Raw genomic sequence first — 22,800 nt, 5'->3', positions numbered from 1 at the left:
TATTGAGGATGTATGCGGTGGGCTTGAAAGTTGGCCACTCGCAAAGCGGGAGATCTTCAAGGTATCAAGCCGGAGATGATCAAATGGACGGGAGATTTTACCCATGAGTGGATGTGTGATATGTTCAACCTTGCACTTCAACATGGTATGCCTTATGATTGGAGTACTAATTGGGTTAAGCCTTTGCATAAAGGAGGGGATGTAAAGAATGTAAGCAACTACCGGACTATAATGATTGGGTCTCTTATGGAAAAGTTGTTTGGGTGCATAATGGAGATGAAATTGAGTGATTGGGTTGAAGAGAATGACAAGCGTGCAAAGGGACAAGCGGGTTTTCGTCGATGCCATAGCACCATTGATCATCTTGTCACTCTTCGTGTTCTCATGGAGGAAAGTCGGTTGAAAGGCAAGCGATTGTATTGTTGTTTTGTGGACTTTAAGAAAGCCTTTGATATGATTCCACGTAACAATTTGTGGAGAAGGATGGAAGAACTCCAAGTGCCAAGTGAGTTTATGCTTGCGGTTTCTCGAATCTATGAGAAGGTGATTTGTCAATTGCGCATGGGAAGAGAAATTTCAGAAATTTTTGTAAGCACTATTGGGGTTAAACAAGGATGTCCATTGTCACCAACTCTCTTTGGTCTATGCATCGATCAATTGGAATAAATGGTACTTGACTTTATGCAAGAAGAAGGCATTGAAGAGGTCACTATTTGCAATGCGGTAATCATGCTTTTGTTGTATGCGGATGATGTAGTGCTTCTAGCACACACTTTAGAAGATGCACAAAAGCTTATGGTTGTCCTTGAGAACTTTTGCTTGCATAGTGGGCTGATTGTAAATGAATCCAAAACAAAGGTTATGCTTGTGAAAACCAACCATAAGGAGAAGCCATGCATTGTGTACAACAACGAGACACTTGAAGTTGTTGAGAGCTTTAAGTACCTTGGCCTTGAGGTTCCATCCAATCACAAGTGGCATGAATGTGCTATGCGTCGTTTGGAAGCGGGAAAGAGAGCATATTATGCATTTGAGAACATGTGTAATGCGGGAAACATCAAGTGTTGGGTTCTCAAGAAGTATCTTTTTGATGCATTGGTGACACCGGTTCTTCTTTATGGAGTTGAAGTGTGGGGCGGGAGCATCTCAAAGTCTACTTGGAAAGAGTTTGAGAATGTCCAAAAGCGTTTTCTTACAAACTTTCTCCAAGTTAAGACACAAACACCATATATGCTCCTACTTCTTGAGTCGAGATCTCTTCCAATTGAGGTTATGGGCATGGAAAGGGTTGTGGAGTACATGATAAAGATGCGTCAAAACCCCTCACATCGACTTCCTACAATTGCATGGGAAGCAAGCAAAAAAGTTCAAAAGACGCATAAAAGCAAGATCTTGAGCATGGGATGGATGCAAGACATAAAGAAGTGGTTTGGGAGATGGGATGCATTACACTTGCTACATGATGCTTCAATTGACTCTCAAGTGAATGAAGCTTTTCTACAACGTCAATGTATTACGGCTTGGGAGAAATCCGGTGGGTCACGCTTCATACATTACACCACCTATATTGCCCCCAACTACAAAACCATGTTCTTCGCTGAGAGAGGAAACCGTACTCACACTTACATGCTTGAGCCTATTCCCTTGTTCGCGATACGCACTATCGCAGCAATTCGGCTTAGCTCCCATTTCCTTCGATGCGAGATAGGGCGTTGGGGCAATGGAGAAGAGTCAAATCGATTGTGCATATTATGCTCACTGCAAGTTCGAGAGTCTGAGTACCACACACTACTAGAGCGCTCAGCTTTTGATCACATCCGAACTTGCTTCTCTCACATTTTCAGCCATAACTTAGACCTACACACTTTCCTCTCCTAGCCAAAGTGTGGGCTCTCCATTGCGACTCTCATCACTACAATTTTGGAGCATCGAGAGTCACTCATCAGCCATACACATACTACATCACATGTAACTTTGGTCCCATAGGTCATATTTGACCTCCGAGGACGATAATAAAATCTATCTATCTATCTCTCTCTCTCACTCTCTCACTCTCTCTCTCTCTCTCTCTCACACACACACACACACACACACACACACACACACACACACAAAGCCTCTATAAATGCGCGCATCCTCTTGCATTTGCACTCAGTTGCTGATGAACTAGAGACAATGAAACCAGGTCTACGATCTGACTAGTGCCATCAACATCTCTCCTCCAGGTGTCACATGACGAAAACAATATCTCACTGTCACCTTGGGCTTTCTTTTGATATCAAAGAGGGTATCTTTTAAGATACCCTCTAATTCAACCTAAAAAAACATTGGCAGGACCTACTGGGTCCTACGGCTTTTGTGGATCACTTGCTTCAAAGATTGAGGATGCTTGGGTCACTCCAACAACCCGGTTATGCTTCTTGGCTCGAGCTTTCATGTCTTTCTCGATAGGCTACGTTCTCTGGTCTTTCTTAGTCATGTTTTGCTGGCTCCCCACTATCTGAGACCACGCTTGAATTTTCACATGTATTGGTTTGACGTAGTTCTAGGACTGGGGGTTGAAGCTCTTGGACCACTGGACTTGGCAAGTGTGTTTGTTCTACTTGACCTATTGGACTAGCTTAAATCATGGGTAGATTTTGGCACATATTGGCTTTAAGTAGTTCTTGCACTTGGGCTTGATGCTCTTGCACCACTCGACCTAGCAAGTGTGGTTGCTCTACTTGCCCCAGTGGACTAGTCGAGCTCATGCATGGATTTTGACACATAGTGGCTTCATGTAGTTCTTGGACTCGGTGTTGAAGGTCTTGCACCACTTGACTTGGAAAATGTGGTTGCTCTGTTTTCCATTGTACATGTAGCTCCGGCTTTTGCAAGTTCCTTCCAAAACAGGCTTGATTACAACACTTAACCTTGATTAGAATACTTAATACTTGATTGAGAGAACTTGATACAAGACTTGATACTCGATTAAGGAAACTTAATATAAGACTTGGATTACAAGTCTGGAGTACAAGGCAAGACTTGGTTACAAGAACAAGACTAAAGAACAAGGCAAGAATTGGAAGAGGACGTACCTTGCAAGAGCCTCACAACTAGTGTTGGCAAGACTGAGGGGCTTGTAGCCCAAGACCTCTATTTATACTCAAGCTTAAGGAGGTTAAGAACCTTGTAGGTGCTTCCTCAAGCTTAAGGAGGTTAAGAAGATTCTAGGTTCGTGACATTGAGATCCAAATATTTGAGGATGGATTTATTCATGTTCCACAATATGCATACCTTAACATCCAAGCCCGACATACCTATTGCTGCCTCGATATGAACAACACATGGCCCATCATAGAAGCAATGGAGTGCACATGATCATGAAGCCAAAGAGGAAGGCTTTAACCATAACGCACTTAGAGCATAAATCCATAAACTCTTCATGTGGGCAAGTCCATTACATAGCATACCCAAAATAAGAAGCCCCTCAAACACCTACTTTAATAACAAGATCCCAAACATTTTTGTCGAAGGCACATTGCCATATAAAAGCTTTTACCCATCGTTGTGAAATGGCTTATTGTATTTCTACCAACAAGCACCACAGACGCCCTCTCCCATAAGCCTTGGGTCGTCACCCTTCGTCCCATAAAGTAGAGCACCACTGAATGCACACAATAAGCCTCCAAGCTATGTAACACTAACTCGAGATTGTAGTCAACATTCATCACCACATGCTTATCTAAATCTTGATTCTAAATGAATATGATAACTCCATGTAGAAGTTCCTCAATCATTGTGTGCACACCAAAAGAAGATGGCATCAAAACCTTGTTGAACCTGTTTGCATTCGCAGAGGTTTCATTGGCTTGTTTCTTGCTCTTAGATGCAAACACAAAATCTGAGCCCATGTTATGAGGTGCTGCTCTAAGAATACTAGTCCTCCCCTCCCCCTCCCCTCCACACCCCCAACCCCCAACCAACCAAAAGTTCCATCTTGTTCGATCAAGAGACCACTATTGATGTTCATAGCGGGACTGCTAGTGGGTATGTCCCCTTAAGCATCAATAGTCTAAATAGATACTTTTGCAAAAATCATCTTCCTTATGCATAATCTTTGATTCCAGCTCTTTACAAAACAATGCAATTTTAGCCTCATTGCGACTTGCATAAAGACCAACGAGAATATCCCGAGCCTGTTTTGTAAATTTAGCTGAACAAATGTGAGGAGTAATAGCGCGCTTCATAGATAATGCAATCAATGCATGAGCCTGCACATCTCTTTCATCCCAATGAGCCTACTCAGTCGTAGCCAAAACAGCTCTGGCAGCAACAACCCTCCACCAGAACTTGCAACATCCTCAACGCCTGCATCCTCAGAACCAGGACGTAAATCAATGCCCTGCACACATTCCAAAACTCCCTTTGACACAAGAACCAGATGTATGTTGTTAACCCACATTGGGTAATTGTCCCATCCAATTTATCCTCAGTAGCAACAAACATCTTGAACACATTCATGTTATTGATAGCCATGCAAATGCCTGCACCTGATGTGAAAACTGCTTAAAAAGAGGAGAAATGAAGCGGGACCAGCACATGCTATATAGAACAACCCATAGAAGATTGTAAGGGACCTGTTATGCAAAAAATGGCACTGACAAAAATTTTTGCACAAAATGATGAAATTGCCTACGCAATACTGCCTATAGTGGAAACAAAGGCCGAAATGAGCATTGGCTCAAGTACAAGTATAGCCAAGGCGCTAACCCAAATGATAATAACTGCCAACCCGATTACAATGTAATGGGCTCTATTTATACACTTCGGGTTTACTGTTGTAATTACCATAGTAATTACTAAATGATTCGTTGCCCATCTTCTAAGAAGACGTTCCCACATAATGACTATCCAACCGTCTACATCCTTCCCTTCTTTCTTGAATTTTGGCAAGATTCCAAAATTTTGGAAAAATCCCCTGTCTGAATCTGATGTGAGACTGAAAAATCCATCGTCTGGTTCTGATGTTGGGATGCCGGCTTGACCACTGATAGAATGGCCATTCAAAGATTACGAGTAGGAGTTCAAGAAGGACCAAGGATTGCGAGAGGCAGCAGAAAAGGTCAAGGTAGAGCTCTCATCAGGCCAAGGCAGAGCTGTCATCTCTCCCTGCCTGCTGAGAAGAAAAGTCGCCACTGATTTCTGAGATGGAACTACCCAGTATCCTTCCATTGGATCGTCTTCCGTTTGCCTTTGCCTTTTGACCAGGATGGTGCCTGAGAAGTCCCAGTACAAGCATTCTCCTTCTAAATCAGTCGGTAAATGGCCTCCTGCTCAAGCTGATCCCGCCGGTCGGTGGTCATTTCTACTTCATAAGGCGTGAGAGAATGATAAGTTTTGGTGTCAGGATCATAGAGTGTACGCCTACCCTTGCTCAGTCTGGTTCTGGCCAGCTTATGACAATGCAAAGCAGTATGGATCCATCCTTCTAGAAGAGGCTGATTAGTTTTGACGCGAGCTTCGAAAAGAATCTCAGCCATCTCCATGTACTGTGGTGCCAGACCCGGCTTTGGTGCAATGTCTTTTTCAGGCAATTTGGAAGATTCGACCGTAAGTTGTAGCAACTGAGTAGTAATCCTGGTCAGTCCTCTGACTTGAATCTTCTACTGGCCCATACACAGCTGGATCCTTTGCATCTCCTCTTTTAGTGCCTGAATGTCATTGATTTGGAGAGCATCATTGAACAACGTCTACTAAGTCTTCCATTCCACAGTTGACCGCTCATACCAATCATGAAGCTCATCAGTAATTTTGAAGTATGTGAGACGATCAACTGGTTCTTGATGTTGAGGATACAACGCTGGAAAGAATCTTGGCGGCTCGGTTTCTCTTGTTGGAACAGCATACAAGAGAACTGGAGAATCAGGCACAAATTCTAAGAAATTGAGAACAGCCTGGTTCTCCTGCTGCGTCATCTTTCTGGTGATTCTCACTAGCTGGAACAGTGTTCGGAGAACAGTTGCCTGTACTCCGACTGACATTCGTGTCTGAGGTCCTCTACTAGTGGCTGTCTAGTCCTCAAGAATGGCTTTGACTCTCTGATCCAAAACACCTCTGGCAGTTTGCATTTGCACCAAAACTTTCTTGAGTTGTACCCTAGCATCCTTCATACAATGGTAAGTTGGTTTGTTACCCAGCAGAAGTTCCAGTTCCAGGGCTAGGGAGCGACAATCTGCAGTAGACTGCCTTTGCCAGTGCGGGTTTACCACTCTCTCATCAGCATTGAGTATCCATTCAGGAACTCGTTCCAGCAGCTAGACTGTACTGGGATGCACAGGCAGTCGGCAAGCTTCTTTATCATGGAAAGCTGCTGATTTCCAATGTTCTACCATTTCCCTAGCTCCCACATATAGCCTTTGAAATCTTTCCAAGTCAGTCAAGAGATCATCATCCTCTAGATACTGTCTGGTGATGGAGGCGTGTTGATGTCTCAATTGCCTATTCAGGGTAATGAGCTGCAGTGAATGCTGATGATCAGCAACTGGTCCCTCATCCTATAATTTCATTTTCCCTTTAGCATCTCTGTTGAGATGGGACTGATCAGTTGGCTGATTCCCAGTGTGACTGGGTTGCTGCTCTTTAGTCTGCTGGTTACCTGACTGGTGCTCTTTGTCCTGTCCTTCCTGCTGGCCCTCATTCTGATCTGGCTGGTCTAGTTGTGACTGGCCTCCTTCATTTGGCCCTGTCCCACCAGTACCAAGTCATGGAGGTGGAGATGGTGGTGGGGCATCATCATCATCCTTTGTATGCCCAGCTTCTTGATCATCCTCCTCCTGATCAACTTCATCTTCTTCGTCTTCTTCTTCCTCTTCCGGAGAAGTCTGCTGCTCAATATAATCCATTATAGCTTGGTTCATCAGAGCATTATTGTACTTACTCACCTTGTCCTGCAAATCGCTCTGCATACTTTCCATCAAGGACTTTAAATTCTCTAAATTGAAAACAGCATTGCCTCATGGATTTAAAATTTCAGACAAGCTATTGTAGATGTATCTTTCAGTTAGAGAAGCCTTCAGAGCTGTATGGTGCAGTAACAATTTTCTGAATTCTGCCCGCTTCATCCTGAGTATTGTTTCAGCCCGCTCGGCAGCTCTCAGTGCTTCATTCCTTTGATTCTTGATGATCATTATTTCAGATTCAGCCTTAGCTAGCTTTTTGTTCAACAACTCATTAGTCCTTTCTGAGTGAGCTTCTAGTACCCTGTGTTGTATGTTCTGCTCTTCCTGGGCTTTTTGGAGATTTTCAATATGATGTTGTGCTTCTGTCAAGTCAGCTTTGAGCTTGTTGACTTCCTCTTCTGATCCAGCAGCCTCCATCAGTTGTCCCATACAACTGACAATGGTATTCCAAGAGGACTGTATAAGGACTGAACATCTGTCTTTGACTGTGGTTGGATCAGAATCAGTAGGCTCATATATTGCCACTGGAGCCACGTAAGATAGAGTTGCATAATGAGCTTTGCTGAGCAGAAGATGCCCTTTCAATTGCTGAGTCTGCATTTGCTGCAACTTATCTTGTTTTACCAGTTGCAGAAGGTTTCCAGTATTTGTAGGAACTCCACCAGGCAAAGTCGAGAACGCTGGACCATTCCCTTTGTCCAGTTGACTCTTGCCTTTGTCCCCTGACTGGTCTGCTATCTTCTCAACAATGGCTGGCTTGCCATGATCTTTCCCAGACCCAGTAGCACAACTGTATTTTTTACAAGTGACTGGTCAGGCACAGTCTTCTGAGCAGATTGCTGCTCAGTCTGACTCACTACAGCTTTCTCAGTGGTTACTGCCTTGACCTGGCTTTCTATCTGCATCAAAAATTCACTGCTTTTTGTCAGTGTAATTTTTGGCTTCTTTGAACTGCCAGCTTCTTTTGCAGTTGCTTTCCTTTTCAGGTCGATTGAAATGGTTTGACTGTCAGTTTCCTCGTCGTCTGAGGACAATCCAATGTTCTTTGGTTCAGGAATTGGCTTCTCACTCCAAGCCTTCTTTACCTGCTCATTAACATCTGCAGCAGTAGCCCAATACAGGAATTGCCAAACATACCAGGCCTTGAAAACAGCTTGAGATTTTAGCTTGGCAGTCTGCTGGAGTACATTATGCGAGAGAATTTGACAAAGGTTGATATGAACCCGTGGATCCAGTATCTTGGCCAACAGCATAGCAAACAATTTTTCGGATACATACGTTGGGTTGTTCTTTAGGCTTATTGCTTCGGCTACAAACCTGTAAGCAGTGGAGGATTCCAGTCCTGCTACTGGAACTCCTTGAGCACTTGCCTTGCGCTTTTGTCTAACTATTTCATCATCCTTTAGAGCGATACTTATCTACTGCGCAGTTGCCACAGAAGGTTTGGGCTCATTGGGCATTCGGAATGCAAATGCTATGGCTTCTGGTGTCACTGACACCTTCCTACTATTTACCATGGCACTGCCATTTTCAGCATCAAAGGAAGCAAGAACTTGCTTGATGATATCTGCACCAAAAGCAATCCTTGTAGCTTGCAACACAACTCAAAGATCCCAGAGTTGTAGCAGAGTCATTGCTTAATCAATAAATACATAGCGCTGGATTTTATTGTACGGGATAACAGGAAGGCTTGCCTTTGCCTTAGCAACTATGGCATGGGTTTCCTCAAGAGACTCATGCATCTTCTCTGAGCGTTTCCTTCTACCCATACACTGTGAGGTCGATGACAATGAAATAGGCGAAGGAGAAGATGACTTACTTGTTGTGTCGAAGCCGTTTCCTGGTGTCGCTGGCAAGACTAGTTGACAGTCGACTGTCTCATCAGATGTCGATGTTTGCGGCTGCAGCGAAGAAACCTCGGAGCTTGGCGATGGTGAATGGTTAACAGGAGGGAAGTGTCACGCAGGGGATTTATGAGGAAAAATGCTAACTCTCCTGACTGTTATACGTGTTCGCGCCATAAAAGCTCCACCACTTGCCGCTCCTAGACTTGTGTGCGTCGTTGCTATCGTGGCAGACATGCATTGGACAAGACTGCGACTCATCTTTGAAATGATTAGCACTGGCGTGCCATTTGACCGTTGGGCGCTTAAAAATTGGAAAGTGTATCCATACTGGTAATGGACTAATTTCCAGTCTGGCTTGACCATACTGGTACTGATTCTAAGGTCAGCCTGATCTGGTCCTTCTGGTACTGGTTCTGAAGCTGGAACTGGTTGCACGTGAAAAAGTCCAAAAGTGTCTGATTCCGGTATCTCTTGATTAGAAACCTCCAGTTCCTTAGTACCTTGTTCTGGCTCAATTTCTCTGGTCTCTGAATAATAAAGCTTGATCTTTGCTCCATTATATACTCCTAGAAACACCAGTCCAGATAAATCTTTCAGTCTGACTGTGCCATTGGAGAAGACCCAATCTACCTCAAAAGGTCCTGCCCAGGAAATCTTCAAGTTCGGCTTCTTTGGACCCAGTCTAGACTGATATAGAAGCACTAAGTCTCCTTTCTGAAATTCTCGAACTTTAATTCGGCGATCATGCCAGTGCTTCCTTTGTTGTTGAACAATTTCTTGTTCCAATATAGCCCTTTGCTTGAGTTCATCTAATTGCATCAGTTCATCCAGCCTCTTCTTAAGATTATGGTTCAAGTCTAATCCATACTTCACATCCATTCTCAGACTGGGGATTACAAACTCCATAGGAACCACAGCTTCAGTACCATACACCATTCTGAATGGTGTCATTCCAGTAGTTACCTTGTAAGCTGTCCTATAAGCCCATAGAGCACTCTAAAGTTTCAAATCCCACTGGTCTGGTTTCTTTTGCACCACCTTAGTGAGAATAGTTTTTATTGTCTTATTGCTACTTTCAGCCTGTCCATTGCATCTGGGATAGAAAGGAGTAGATTTCCGATGCTTGACTAAAAGCATATCCAATAGGATTTCCATAGTGTCATTGATAAAATGTGTTCCTTGATTGGTCACAATCTCTACTCGACATCCATATCGACAGACAATATTCTCAAACAGAAACCTTGCAGTTGACTTGGCTGTGTTGTCAGGAAGAGCCTTAGCTTCAACCCACTTGGTAACATAACAAGTAGCCATTACTATGTACTTGTTCTTCCTGGGAGTCACCTTCTTAAAAGGTCCCATAAAATCCAGTCCCCATTTCATGAATACTCCCAATGGTTGTATTGGCATTAAGGGAGTCATATCTGCAGCTGTTGGTCGGCCCATTCTTTGGCATATGTCACAAGTTTTACAAAAACTTCTGACATCAGCAATCAGTGTTTGCCACCACAGACCAGCTTGCAGAATCTTCTTGTAGGTTACTTCGTTGGAAAAGTGTCCACCAGACTCACCATTATGCGCTTCCTAAATCACTTGCATTCTTCCTTCCATAGGGACACATCGTCGAAGTACACCATCCACTCCTAGTCGATAAAGTAATCCTCCTATGATGGTAAATTTCAGGCTTTTTATGATCAGAGCTTTCTTCTGATTCTGCTTCCAATCCTCTGGAAAGGCACCTTGGGAAAGGAATTGATAAATATCATACCATTCAGGATCCAATGATTCTCCTGCCTCTAACTGAAATAAATCAGTATCCACTGGCTCATCTCTCAAGGGTGATTCTGAATATCTTTCCGTACTTCTTGAAAGAAAATCATCTCCACAATGGTTTCGGCCAGGCTTATGGAAAATTCTGAATTCAAATTCCATAAGGAACATCATCCATCTTATCAGCCTGCCTTGAATAATGACTTTGTTAATCAGAAACAACATCCACTGGCTCATCTGTCAAGGGTGATTCTGAATATCCTTCCGTACTTCTTGAAAGAAAATCAGCTCCACAATGGTTTCGGCCAGGCTTATGGAAAATTCTGAATTCAAATTCCATAAGGAACATCATCCATCTTATCAGCCTGCCTTGAATAATGACTTTGTTAATCAGAAACAGAAGAGCTTGATGATCCACATAAAAATGGAATAACTTTCCCAACAGGTAATGCCTGAACTTCGTGGTGCTAAAAACCATTCCGAGGGCTTCTATCTCAGTAGTCGTATAGCCTTGTTTAGCCTGACTGAATTTGCGACTTGCAAAATAAACTGGATAGTCTGTTCTTCCATCTGGTTGAGCTAATATTGCCCCCATTGCCAATCCTGAAGCATCTACATGTACATGGAAAATAATATCCCAATTCGGCTGCCTAAGGACTGGTTTACTGGTAATGGCTTTTTTCAAATTCTGGAAACTCTCCTCACACTCAGCAGTCCAGTTGAACTTACTGGTCTTCTTTGTAAGCTCATATAGTGGTACTGCTTGAGATTGTGTACAAATCTTCTATAGAAATTCACATAACCCAAGAAAGAACTCAACTCTGAAGCAGTTCTGGGTGATTTAGCTTGCTGGACACACTTTATTTTGTCATTGGCCATCTCTATTCCATTGCGGGAAACCACATGTCCCAGTAGCTGTCCCTTCCATACTAGAAAAACAGATTTGAATAGATTCAAACAAATCCTCTTCTCCTGACAGCATTTAAAAACCATCTCTAGGAATAGAAGGTGTTGTTCCTCATCTGAATAGACAGTGAAGTCATCCAAGAAAATGGCGAGGAACCGATGAAGAAATTCATTAAACATCTCCATCATACACCGCTGAAAAGTAGCTGGTGCATTGCACAGGCCAAAAGAGATCACCAGATACATGAAAGCTCCCCACTCAGTGATAAAAGTGGTCTTGGCTCTATCTTCAGGAGCGATCTGTAACTGGTCATAGCCGCTATAACCATCCATGAAGCTATACATCTCATATCCTGCGATCTTATCAAGCAACATATCAGTAAAAGGTAAGGGAAATGGATCCTTAATAGTCTGGGCATTTAGTTTCCTATAGTCGACACATACTCTCAATTTCCCATTCTTTTTGGGAACGACGACTATGGGAAATAGCCAATCACTGCTTGCCACTTCCATAATGAACCCAGCTTTGAGAAGATTATCAATCTCCTCCTTGACCTTCTTTGCATAGTTGGGGTTCATCCGGTATCTTTGCAATCTTACTGGCCTAGCATCCGGTTTCAGTGGTATTCAGTGCTGACAGACTTCAGGATCTACTCCCTTCAAATCTGTATGTTCCCAGGCAAACACATCTTTATAGTTCTGGAACATTTTTTGTGCCTTTTCCTTCATTGCCGGGTTGAGGTGCTTGTTAACCTTGATCATTCTGGGATTTTCCTCTGATCCCAGGTTCCACTCTTCTACTTCCTGACCGTCTGGAAGCAACCAGTTTGGTCCGCCTCCTTTTCGTTTGGTCAATTCTTCAGCGTAGTCCCAGGATGGTCCATTCATTTCTGAATCTTTATTCTGATCCAGTGGGTACTCTTCAAAACATACTGGTTCCTCTACTATACCAGTATCAGCTGGTTCCTCCATCCTTCCAGTTAGCTGAACTGTTCTTTCCACTACATTTACTTCGGGAAACTGATGAGGGAATTGTCTCTTCTGCTTGTCAGCCTGCTCTTTGTTCAGCAAGACTGCATTCAAGTCGATTTCTGCCCAAGGGAATATGTTCATAGCCGCTAGCATTCGCTCGATCTTCTTGGCTCTATACTTCTGACACAACTCCTTCGGCCTCAGTTCCTTTTTCCAGCTCCTGGTATTGTTGGTCTGGATTTGGATTCTGCCACTGGCCCCTTCTATGGTCAAAGTTTGGTTTGCATAGTCATGAACAACATGTGTTGTTCTTAACCATGGGCGCCCTAGTAGCATTCCATATGCTCCCTGCACATCTAGGACTAGGAAACTGGTTTTGAATTTCTCCCTCCCAACTCTTATTTGCATGTTTTCAATCATACCCGTCGCCTGTACGACTCTATGATCTGCCATTCTTACTTTGAATGGTGCTGGTTTCATATTAGTGATACCCATTCTTTGCTGAAGATGGGCTCCCATTATGTTGACTCCTGCCCCTCCATCCAGGATAACGCTTGAGAGAGGTTCCCACTGCTTCTTGACCTTGTAGTCTACCTGAATAAGTGGAACTTCATCATCCCGGACAGCCGTCAGGTCCATTGTTCTGGCCTCTGCCTCACTCTTCCTGCGCTGTCTGATAAAGTTGGCCACCTCAGGCAAGGTCTTCCTTATATCCTCCAGCGCTACAGTCAGCTTCTGGATTCTATCACAAATTTTCACATGAATTTTTTCTCTCTCTTGGTCAGACTGATTGTCAGAGCTTGAAGAACTGGTATCTTCACACTGCCATTCTTCTTTTGCAGTGCTTCTACTCTTTCCATCCACTCCCATTTCATTAGCTAGTCCTTGTACCACAGTCAGCATGGTCTCTGTCATGGCCGGTATTGACTGATCTTTATCAGTCGATTGGGCTGGTATCCTTTGAATGACTCTAGCTTCGGAACTCTGGCTGCTCTGGAAGCTTCTTAGCTAAATCCTCCGTGATTTTAGCTGCTAGTTCCCGCTGCTCTTGCCACTCATCTACCACCTTTTCTTTACCTTTGGCCTTCCAAACTTCCCTTTGTTGAGCCCACTTGCTATTGTTAGGATTGATTGGTACTTCTAAAATGTCTGGGATATCTTCAATGACTACTCCCTTGCTCCTGGTAACCACCCTAATTGGGACTGGCTCTGGTGCCTTAGCCTCGTTACAGGTGCATCTGGACATTGGGCTGCAAAATGACCATACTTCCCACAAGTATAGCAATTCATGCTCATGTTCTCGAAGTTGCCTCTTCCTCTTCCTCTGTCCATTCCTGGTTGGTATCTACCACGCCCTTGACCAGTACCACTGGTACCTGGTCTCTCCTCTTGAGCTACTTTGACTGGTTCTACCTTCACTGGTTCAGTGTAGGCAACCACTGACAGATCCTTTCCTTTCTTAAAATGGTGAATTCTGATGCCACAATTATTCCATAGGTGACCAAAGGCCTTGCAGTAGGTACATTGTGGACATTCAGTGGAGATATGGTCCTTGGATTTGCATCTTGAACACCAAGTCTCCATCTTTCGGACTAGCTGTCTTGTGTGGCTAATTTCTGCAATCTGCCTAGCCATCTCTTCAATTTTCTTGGTCCATGATCCCTTCTTTGATTTCTCCTTTGCTCGTTCATTGGAGCTGCTGTCGGAGCTACTGGACATTTCACTGGAATCAGAAGTTTCAGTAGCAGAGCTACTGCTACTGGTCCTTCGCTTCTTGTGGCTCTTTTCCTTCTTAACCTGCTGTTCCAGCTTTAATGCCCTTTGGACCAGATCATTGAATTTTTTTGTAGGGGCTGGTACCTCTTGTTCCCTAAGCTTCTTGCTTCTGAACCCATTCAGGAACCATGCCCTCAATCTCTTCTCAGACGGCGGTTCTTGCAACTGCCTGGTTAGCTCTTTTATCTTTTCCACATAGCTGCGGACTGACAAATTCCTCTGTTTGATCTTATCTAATTCACAGAGAATATCTTCGTCCCCTCTATTTTCGGAATATGCCAACCTGAAGGCCTTAAGCAATTTTTTATATGATCTCAGCTGGCATGCAGGGTAATGGTAATACCATTTCCTCGCTGCCTCCTTCAAGGTTTGTGGAAAATATTCCCCCCAATCATCTTCATCAATGTCTTTTAGTTCAGCATACTGCTCGAAAGCTTGTATGTGAACATCTGGATCATCCTTTTTCCCCCCTTTGAATATTGGAAAGGAAATCTTCAGGGAAGCTGTGTAATCATTTCGATTACTACTGATCCTGGCACTTCTCTTCTTGGCTTCAGAATGACACTTGGGAGCCTTCTTGAAATTGTCAGTGTCAGCATCCCAATCAATCTCTGTCTCTGTCTCAGTGTCAGTGTCTTCTCTGGTTTGTCTGCTAGAAGTACGGTGACTTCCCTTATTGCCCTTGGTATCCTCATCTCTCTCGCGAGACTGAGAATTCTTGGAACTCTCTGCCTTCCGTGCTTCCCGTTCTGCCCGTTGGCGTCGAGAATGACTGGAGTGCTATGAGTCCTGCGCCTCATCAGCCTGACTATGCTCGTCCTGAGCCTCAATGTCAGTCATCTTCTCTTGCTTTGGGTCAGACTCTCTTCCTGACTCCTCAGGAATGGGGTCCACACGAATGGTAGATTTCTGGCCATGATTGGATTTTGGTGCCATTGCTGAAAACTTCAATTGGGAGAAGAGTCTTTCAGTCCACGAGCTTCAGCTCGAGCCACCGTGATCGCCAAAATGGAATTGGAGCTGATCTCTTGAGACAGCTAATTCCAGTGTTGGAAGATTTCAGCTACTAGTATGGGAAGATTTCAGACAGCAGACTGAACAGGAATCAGAGACTCAACTGGAATGTGGATACTGAAATAAGAATCAGACTTATGTACAGGAATTAGGATTCAGATTCAGATTCAACTTCAAAAGACTGGACGAGAAGTGAGTATAACTGAAATATATGCCATGATTGGGATTACAGATCAAGATTACAGCGAATATGATTTACAGAGAGAAAGTACAGCCGTCAATACTGCTAATGATTCTCAAGTACAAGTATAGCCAAGGCGCTAACCCAAATGATAATAACTGCCAACCCGATTACAATGTAATGGGCCCTATTTATACACTTCGGGTTTACTGTAGTAGTTACCATAGTAATTACTAAATGATTCGCTGCCCATCTTCTAAGAAGACGTTCCCACATAGTGACTATCCAGCCGTCTACAAGCATGAATGGAAAATCTGAGCAAACTCAGCTCTACGAGCTAACCCAAATTATTTTTCAACTTGCTGACATTCACCAAAGTTCACCGAAATCTGTGAAAGTGAGCAGGCTTGTGCTGACGATGTTGGTGACTAAGCCCGAGAGGACGCAACCATCTCTGATACCAATCATTGGAAACGGGGTTGCAAGGAAACACACACGTTTTGGAGAAGATGAAGGAAGCTCAAGGCACACAATAAAGAGTAGTATTACTTAGTGTGCAATGGAAAGATAAGATAGCCCTAGAGTGATGGACGTATATACAATGCACGGGGAAAAAACCTCCTAGTGAGGGAAAAAATGCCGCGACGGTGCTAAGTGTGTTCACATACATCACTACCACATGTATATGGTAACATGCACTTCACAAAATAATTGCAACTATCTTTGACTTACGTGGAGAAGGCTTCTAAATCACGAGATCTCCTCAAAGGTAGGTCTTTCAGGTGTCGAAGACCAAACTTGAACGTAATGGCTCGGAGTAACTAGAGCTCGACCTTGGTCCTTGCCCTTGCGGATCCATAGCCTAACCCTCAATGAACCCTAAGTTCCCTATCGAGCATTCTGCTTCTTTAGCAGTACTCCCCGTGAACCCTTAGTTACTTGCAAGCGTAACTGAAGGGTGAGTTTAGAAAATGAAAAGACTCTTGAAGGTGGAAAATCAAAAGACTTTTTGTGTTCATATAAAGAGTTGGTTAACTTAACATTTGTACATATGTGTTTCTCTTCTCCTTTATTTTCTCTTTAGCATTTTTTTTTGGCCAAACTCACAATAGTGAGTGGCAATATAAATTAAGAAACCAAAAAAGTTTCAATGATAGCCATGCTCCACCCGAGCCATGGCATCTACCACCTTCCTAATCTCAAAAAACAACCACCAAAACCAACATACACATCAGATAATAAAGGGTGCCACTGAAACCAACAACATTAAAGGGTAACCAAGACTGGCTTGAGGTTTCCACCAAGGAGCTAGCCCTGCCACAACTCGCCACTTGCCCCCAAGCCAGTGCACTAAAAGCATACCACCAAGAGAGAACAAAAAAACAAGGATTACTATTTCTTCTTCTTCCATTTAAGCAAACTAATAGTGCTTGCTGCATTACTATCAAGCTCTCTTTGTCTCCTTGAGGAAAGTGAAGGTGCGTAGTTTCTCGAGATTTTTTCTTGTGGTTCCACTTCTTGGGCATTCCTTTCGTGTTGTTTTGCATAGCTCTTGTATAACCATCACATCATCGTAACATTTTCAGAAAATTTTCAAAGCTATTCTAGCGTTTTCCATGCCTTCATACATATCCATTTAGCTTGTTGATTCTGTAGCTATCTTTAAATGACTATGTGATTCACGCAGGATGCACAAAAACTTGAAGTTTTTTCATTCATGTAAGGTTAAGAAAAAATCGCAATGTTTTCCTAGCTATGATGGATAGAAACGTTTTCTTTATTTGGACCTCATGGGATTGATGTACACTGTAAGAATAGGCTCTGGTACAAAAATGGTGAGGCTAAGTGATTTGGCTAGAACTGGGGTTTTGACCTCAGTTGTTGTAGGCCTTTTTGGACCCTTTTCACAATAGATGTGAGCTTTTTACTTTTGATCTTACAAGAGTGATCTATATGAACCATTTGTACCATTTTAAGAGTACTAAACCATATGTATCATAAATACGGTCTCCCTTGCAATATTTTTTTAGACTTCTGGGCAAGGTGAAGCAAGCAGATTATTGACATTGGGTAAGTCCAATACATCTGGGACTTCATAGGCATTAGTTTCCAGGTTAGGATAAAACATTGGCTAAATCAAGATTTGACTGTTGTTCGCGACAACAATACGACACAGAAAAAATCACAATTTTCTCCTACCTAGCACAAATATACAAATTTTCAGTTATGTGACTATTTCCACATGAACATATACTCCCTTGAGACACACTTGACATGTCACTCCATCTATTTGATGCCTTATTTCTACTATTAGCCATTTTTCATGTGAATGAAGCTCTAAATATTGTCATGGAATGTAGGTTGAAGCCTAGCACTTGTTGAAATATGCAAGTTCACATCATCTCTACTACGTGTGAACAAGGGCTAAGGATGAATGATGGAAGTGAGTCAATATGGACTCAAGTATGATGTTATGGCATGAGGATACATGTCCATGGTCATGGATTTTACCCCATCTACACATGAGAAGAGTCTACAGTAACTACCAAGCATTAAGGTAGTAAAGTACCAAAAGTACCCAAAAGTCGGGAGCAATTTTAGGAGGTTTTCATGTATATTTGTAGAAGTGATAACAACCATCTACATTAGTGATCTCATGGAGCAATACAAAGAGAAGTTTCTCTACTCAATATGGACTGCAATATGGTCACATGGATTTACCCTTATTTCTCTCCCACCATTTTTGGTGAAGGCACCAAGTTGGATGCCTATAGAGCTACAAATTGCACACACAGGATTTAACATACCAACTTGGGAGTGACCTACCTAGAGATACAGCCGTGATCACTTGATGAGTGTGAAGATAAAATGTTCCTTACATATGGAGGATCTACCTAGGAATCCCCAAAATTCACTTAAAGGAGTCATCTACATCAGCTATAAAGAGTGCAGCAGAGAAGGTTGCGCTAGTCCCTTTGTACACAGTTGTACCTAGGTGTACCCCAGTTCCAAGATGTTATTGGGTTAGATCAAGGATGCCACTATACATTAGGTAGTGAGCTTAGCAAGGTGGTGAAGTGATGCTACTGGGAAGCACACTCACACCTTAGCAATTGGGAAGAAGAAATGAGAACATAGTGAGAGACATTGTGAGGCATTAGATAATCTTGTATAGAGTGTTGGTAATTGGCAAAACACATTCATTGTACTTGGGATTGTAGCCTCTAGATCGGGTTTGGGGATTAGCCACTGAGTCTCTCAGAAGTACCTATTAGAGATGGAAGATAGGATGCCCATCTCACACAAAGGAGAAAAGTTGGAGATGGAAGATAGAATGCCCATCTCACACAAAGGAGGCAAAGAAGCTATGGTGGAGAATGGAACCCATCAAGCAAGCTTGAAGAGATCCATAATAGGGCTACAAGGACTCTGAAAGGAAGAACATGGAATCTTGGAGAAATCTCATAGGAAGGAGACAAGGCAAACCTACACATAAATTTTAGAAAATCAATGTTGGAGGTCAACAAGAGCAATTTTGGGAGGTCTACATGCAGATTTGTAGGAGTGATATCAACCACCTACAATCGTGATCTTGTGGAGAAATACAAAGAGAAGTTGATCTAATCAATATGGACTATAATTTGGTTAGAGGTTTTACCCTAATTACACTCCCATGATTTTTGGTGAAGGCGCCAAGTTGGTTGTCTGCACAGTTGGAGAGATACAAACTGCACACACAGGATCTAACATACGAACTTGGGAGTGACCTACCAAGAGATATAGTTGTGATCTCTTGATGAGGTGGGAAGACAAAATGTTCTCTACATCATGGAGAATCTACCTACCAAAGGAATTCCCAAAAGTTGTTATGGAATGGATTCTGAGTAGTTGGATACTAACAATTATGGTCATGTGTGCATGATATAGCAGGTCAAGGTAGCTGAGTCATAGGCAGATGGGCAGGTGACTGGCAACAGATAGCAGGACATGGAATAGTCAATAAGAATTTAGTTTTTTCAATAAACTCTTTATCCCCAAAGTGGAATATAAATAGCCTCAATTTATGAGCTGTCCCTTTTTGGAAATAAAGCCAGCTCAATCTAGGCATGGGGGGATGATTGTACCCAATGCTCTTCTCTCTCTCTGGCTCTTCCAGATTCTGCATAGTTGTGATTATGTGATGTACAATATTCCAGGTATGCGGATCCTTTGTGTTTGTTGTTTGTAAAACGTTATCTTCCATGTTTTTGCAGGGCTCTCTACACTCCCGCATGTAGCAGTGGTGTCAGAGCCAAGGACTACGCTCCGATCAATTTCAACACTATAAAGGCTATTCATGTGAAGATAAGTACAACTCTCAAACTAAGCAATAGGATTATGACTAAGAAATTGCGTCAAATTTTTATTAATTGTATAATGTTTTCAATTTATTCATTTTGCTAATCACAACTTAACTTCATGTAGCAACAGGCAAACTTCAATTGAAATTCGTCGTTCTCAATTTGATGTGAATTGTATTGTTAGCTATTAGTGAAATTGTGCATCGCTGCAAAGTTTTGAGTGTATAATACAAACTCTTATTGTTTTCGCTATATGCCCCGTTTTTACGGACTTTGACAACCTTAGCGTGTGCAGTCGATTGAGGTCCATTCTTTCATTTGGCTTGGATTTGCTTTGTATCTCTCATTTTGCAGTAAGTTTCCATCCATTTTTTTTCGTGCTCTAGATTTCTTTCACGCTGCATCGACACTGCCCTGCACCTTGCACTGGTTACAATATGTATCCTATGCCTTAAATTTTTGCTTACTACTCGTCAGAAAATGGCCTCTGTTTGTCCTCGCATTTGTCATGCCTGCGTCATTTGTTTTCCCCAGCCTTCTCTCTCTAAAGGAGGACCACCCACTCTCCCTGGATCCCTCTTGCATGGAGGTGCCCAGTCTACTCCCACTCGACTGTCTTTTAGGCCTTCTCTCTCCCTCTCTATCTTCTTTCAGTGCACCCACCACCTCTCTTTTAACCAACTCCAGCCCGGTTGCCTTATATCAACCACTCAACCAACTCGCGGCTGCTTTTTCTCCCCTACTCACACACAATGCTCTCTTTTCCGTCATCTACTACCTACCATCCCTCCCTCGTCACCTGCTCACAATCATCACTACACTCGGACTCTCTCTCCTACTGTACTGCACGCTGAGTCTTTCTCCCTCTTAATAGGTGGTTCCCTCCGGTCCTCTCCCAACTCTCACCACCTTGCCTTTTCCCCCCACCAACCAACCACCACACATACATTCTGTAGCACCGACCTGCATTTCCCCCCCTCACCCCCTTGTCTCCTACTCCCACACAGACACACACCCTTTCACATTCGCCATCGCTTCGGACTCTCTCCTCCTGCGCGTTACCAAGATTCCTCCTGCAAACATCACCAGTTTTGCGCGACTCTCTCTGTTTCTGTGTCAGTTCTTTAGGGCCTTGGCACTTGAGTATTGACTGTCCATGACGAGTATCACCTTGCGTACCCTCCCCAGTCTCTCCTGTCGAAAAATACACTGCAAGCACTCTATTTATTTAAACAACAGTATCTCTCTTCATATTCCCAAGAAATTATGGGACTGTTCCTGTGCAACTGAGTAACATTTCTACGAATTCACAGTTTCTCTTTTTTCGCTTCACCATTATGGGTTCCTTCTCCATCTCTTCCTCGGATTATGCCACCATCTTCACCCTCGGGCATCTCCTTCACGAATTGATGGCTTCTCCCAATTTTATCACCGCTCCTTGATGTCAGTTGAAGACGTCGCCTACTCCATCGAACACTAATCTCCGCATCTTCCAATAGATGCAAGCTGCTTTCCACCTCCTCGACCAAAGTGGCAAATTCGTCTTGCCTCGCCTACGACTACGGTATCGTGAATACCATCACACAATTTTCACACACTGCATCATACTGACTGATGATTCTTTGCTGCTTGACTCACTCTCTACCGATCAGATTGAGCTTCTCTAACAGGATGTTCAAGAGCTCCAAAATCAACTTGCTGGATGTGAAGAACGCGACCGAGACGCCGAGCTCAGCGACGAACGCCTTGCCAAAATTCTCAAGGCCACCTTTGACAACAAAGCCGATCGCAAAGAACAAAAACTCAGTCGTCGCACTTTCACTTTTTCTGCTATGATGGCCGCAAAATTGGTAACATCGATCTGTCTTGGCTTAGTCAATTTGATGATTATTTTACTGACGAATCCTTCTCCGAGAACGACAAAATTAAGTGTGCTACAAACCACATGATCGGTACGGCTTCGCTTTGGTGGAACGTCACCTGCAGCAACGCACAACGCCCAACCACTTGGTTCGAATTTTAAAGCCAAATCAAGCACAACTTTCTCCCACCTCAATTCCACTTGTAGGCTCGACGTGCCTGGTCTGCTTTCTCTTGGATAGAAGGTGAGATAGTGAGCCGGTACACTGACAGATTTTGGCAACACCAGCTGCTCCTACACATGATGGAGGATGTTCTTGAAGATATGCTTCAAATCAAGTATGAAGATGGACTTCGATGCGGTATTCAAGCCAAACTCCATTCTTTGAAGCCAACCACTCTCTACGAAGCTATTTCTTATGCACATGATGTTGGAAAGGGGATCAATTTGATCACACATATGATGCAAGTTAATCCACCGCGACACCAACCACCTTCTTTCAACAATTTCTCACGCTTCAATAATAATCGCAGGTATAACCCCAATAATTATCAGACACCTCGCACTTGCCATTTTGCACCTGCACGTGCTTTGACTGCTCCACGTCTTACACCACCTCCATGCACTGCCTTTAATTCTGGTCCGCGATGCCGTACATTTGGACAAACAAGTCATAATTTTGCATCTCCACTGACTGCACAAGCCACTGCACCTCCCACAAACAATAGTTCTTGAATAGTGTGTCATCTCTATCATAGAATTGGCTATGTCATGGCCAATTTCTCTCTCAACCACCAACATCCCACTCAAGTGGCTCTTGACACGAATACAAAAATCTACAATGATTGAACTACTGATCCCTCGCATGCTGCTCTCAATACTGTCGATGCCACGTGTACTCCTATTACTCTACACTCTTTGTTGCGAATGACTGCTTCTATACACGATACGACAGTGTCTCTTTTGCACGACGATGACAATACACATGATTTTATTTCTAAACGTTTTGCACACAAATTACAATTACCTAAAGTAGAATCACCCTTTAAAGTGAAAAATGCATTCTAAGGTACATGGTTTAATGGTATTTACATGGTTCATGATGTTCAAATCACTTTAGGTGCATACACCCAAAAGCATAATTTTCTTGTTGCACCATTGCAATCAATCAACGTAATTTTAGGTATGCCTT

The 22,800-nt window shown here is 43.1% G+C and overlaps 1 long non-coding RNA gene across 1 annotated transcript; it reads left to right on the top strand.

Moving 5' to 3' along the window:
• The first annotated feature begins 20,606 nt into the window (after positions 1 to 20,606).
• Positions 20,607 to 22,463, top strand: LOC147439138 (uncharacterized). The gene is made up of 2 exons (XR_015184460.1): positions 20,607 to 21,311; positions 21,400 to 22,463. It is a non-coding gene; the product is annotated as an uncharacterized LOC147439138 (long non-coding RNA).
• The last annotated feature ends 337 nt before the right edge of the window (positions 22,464 to 22,800 follow it).

This window comes from Adiantum capillus-veneris, chromosome 16 (genome assembly GCF_014529385.1).
Source record: "Adiantum capillus-veneris isolate H3 chromosome 16, ASM1452938v2, whole genome shotgun sequence".
In the NCBI taxonomy this organism is placed as follows: domain Eukaryota; kingdom Viridiplantae; phylum Streptophyta; class Polypodiopsida; order Polypodiales; family Pteridaceae; genus Adiantum; species Adiantum capillus-veneris.
This window is presented reverse-complemented; position numbering and strand designations above follow the sequence as displayed.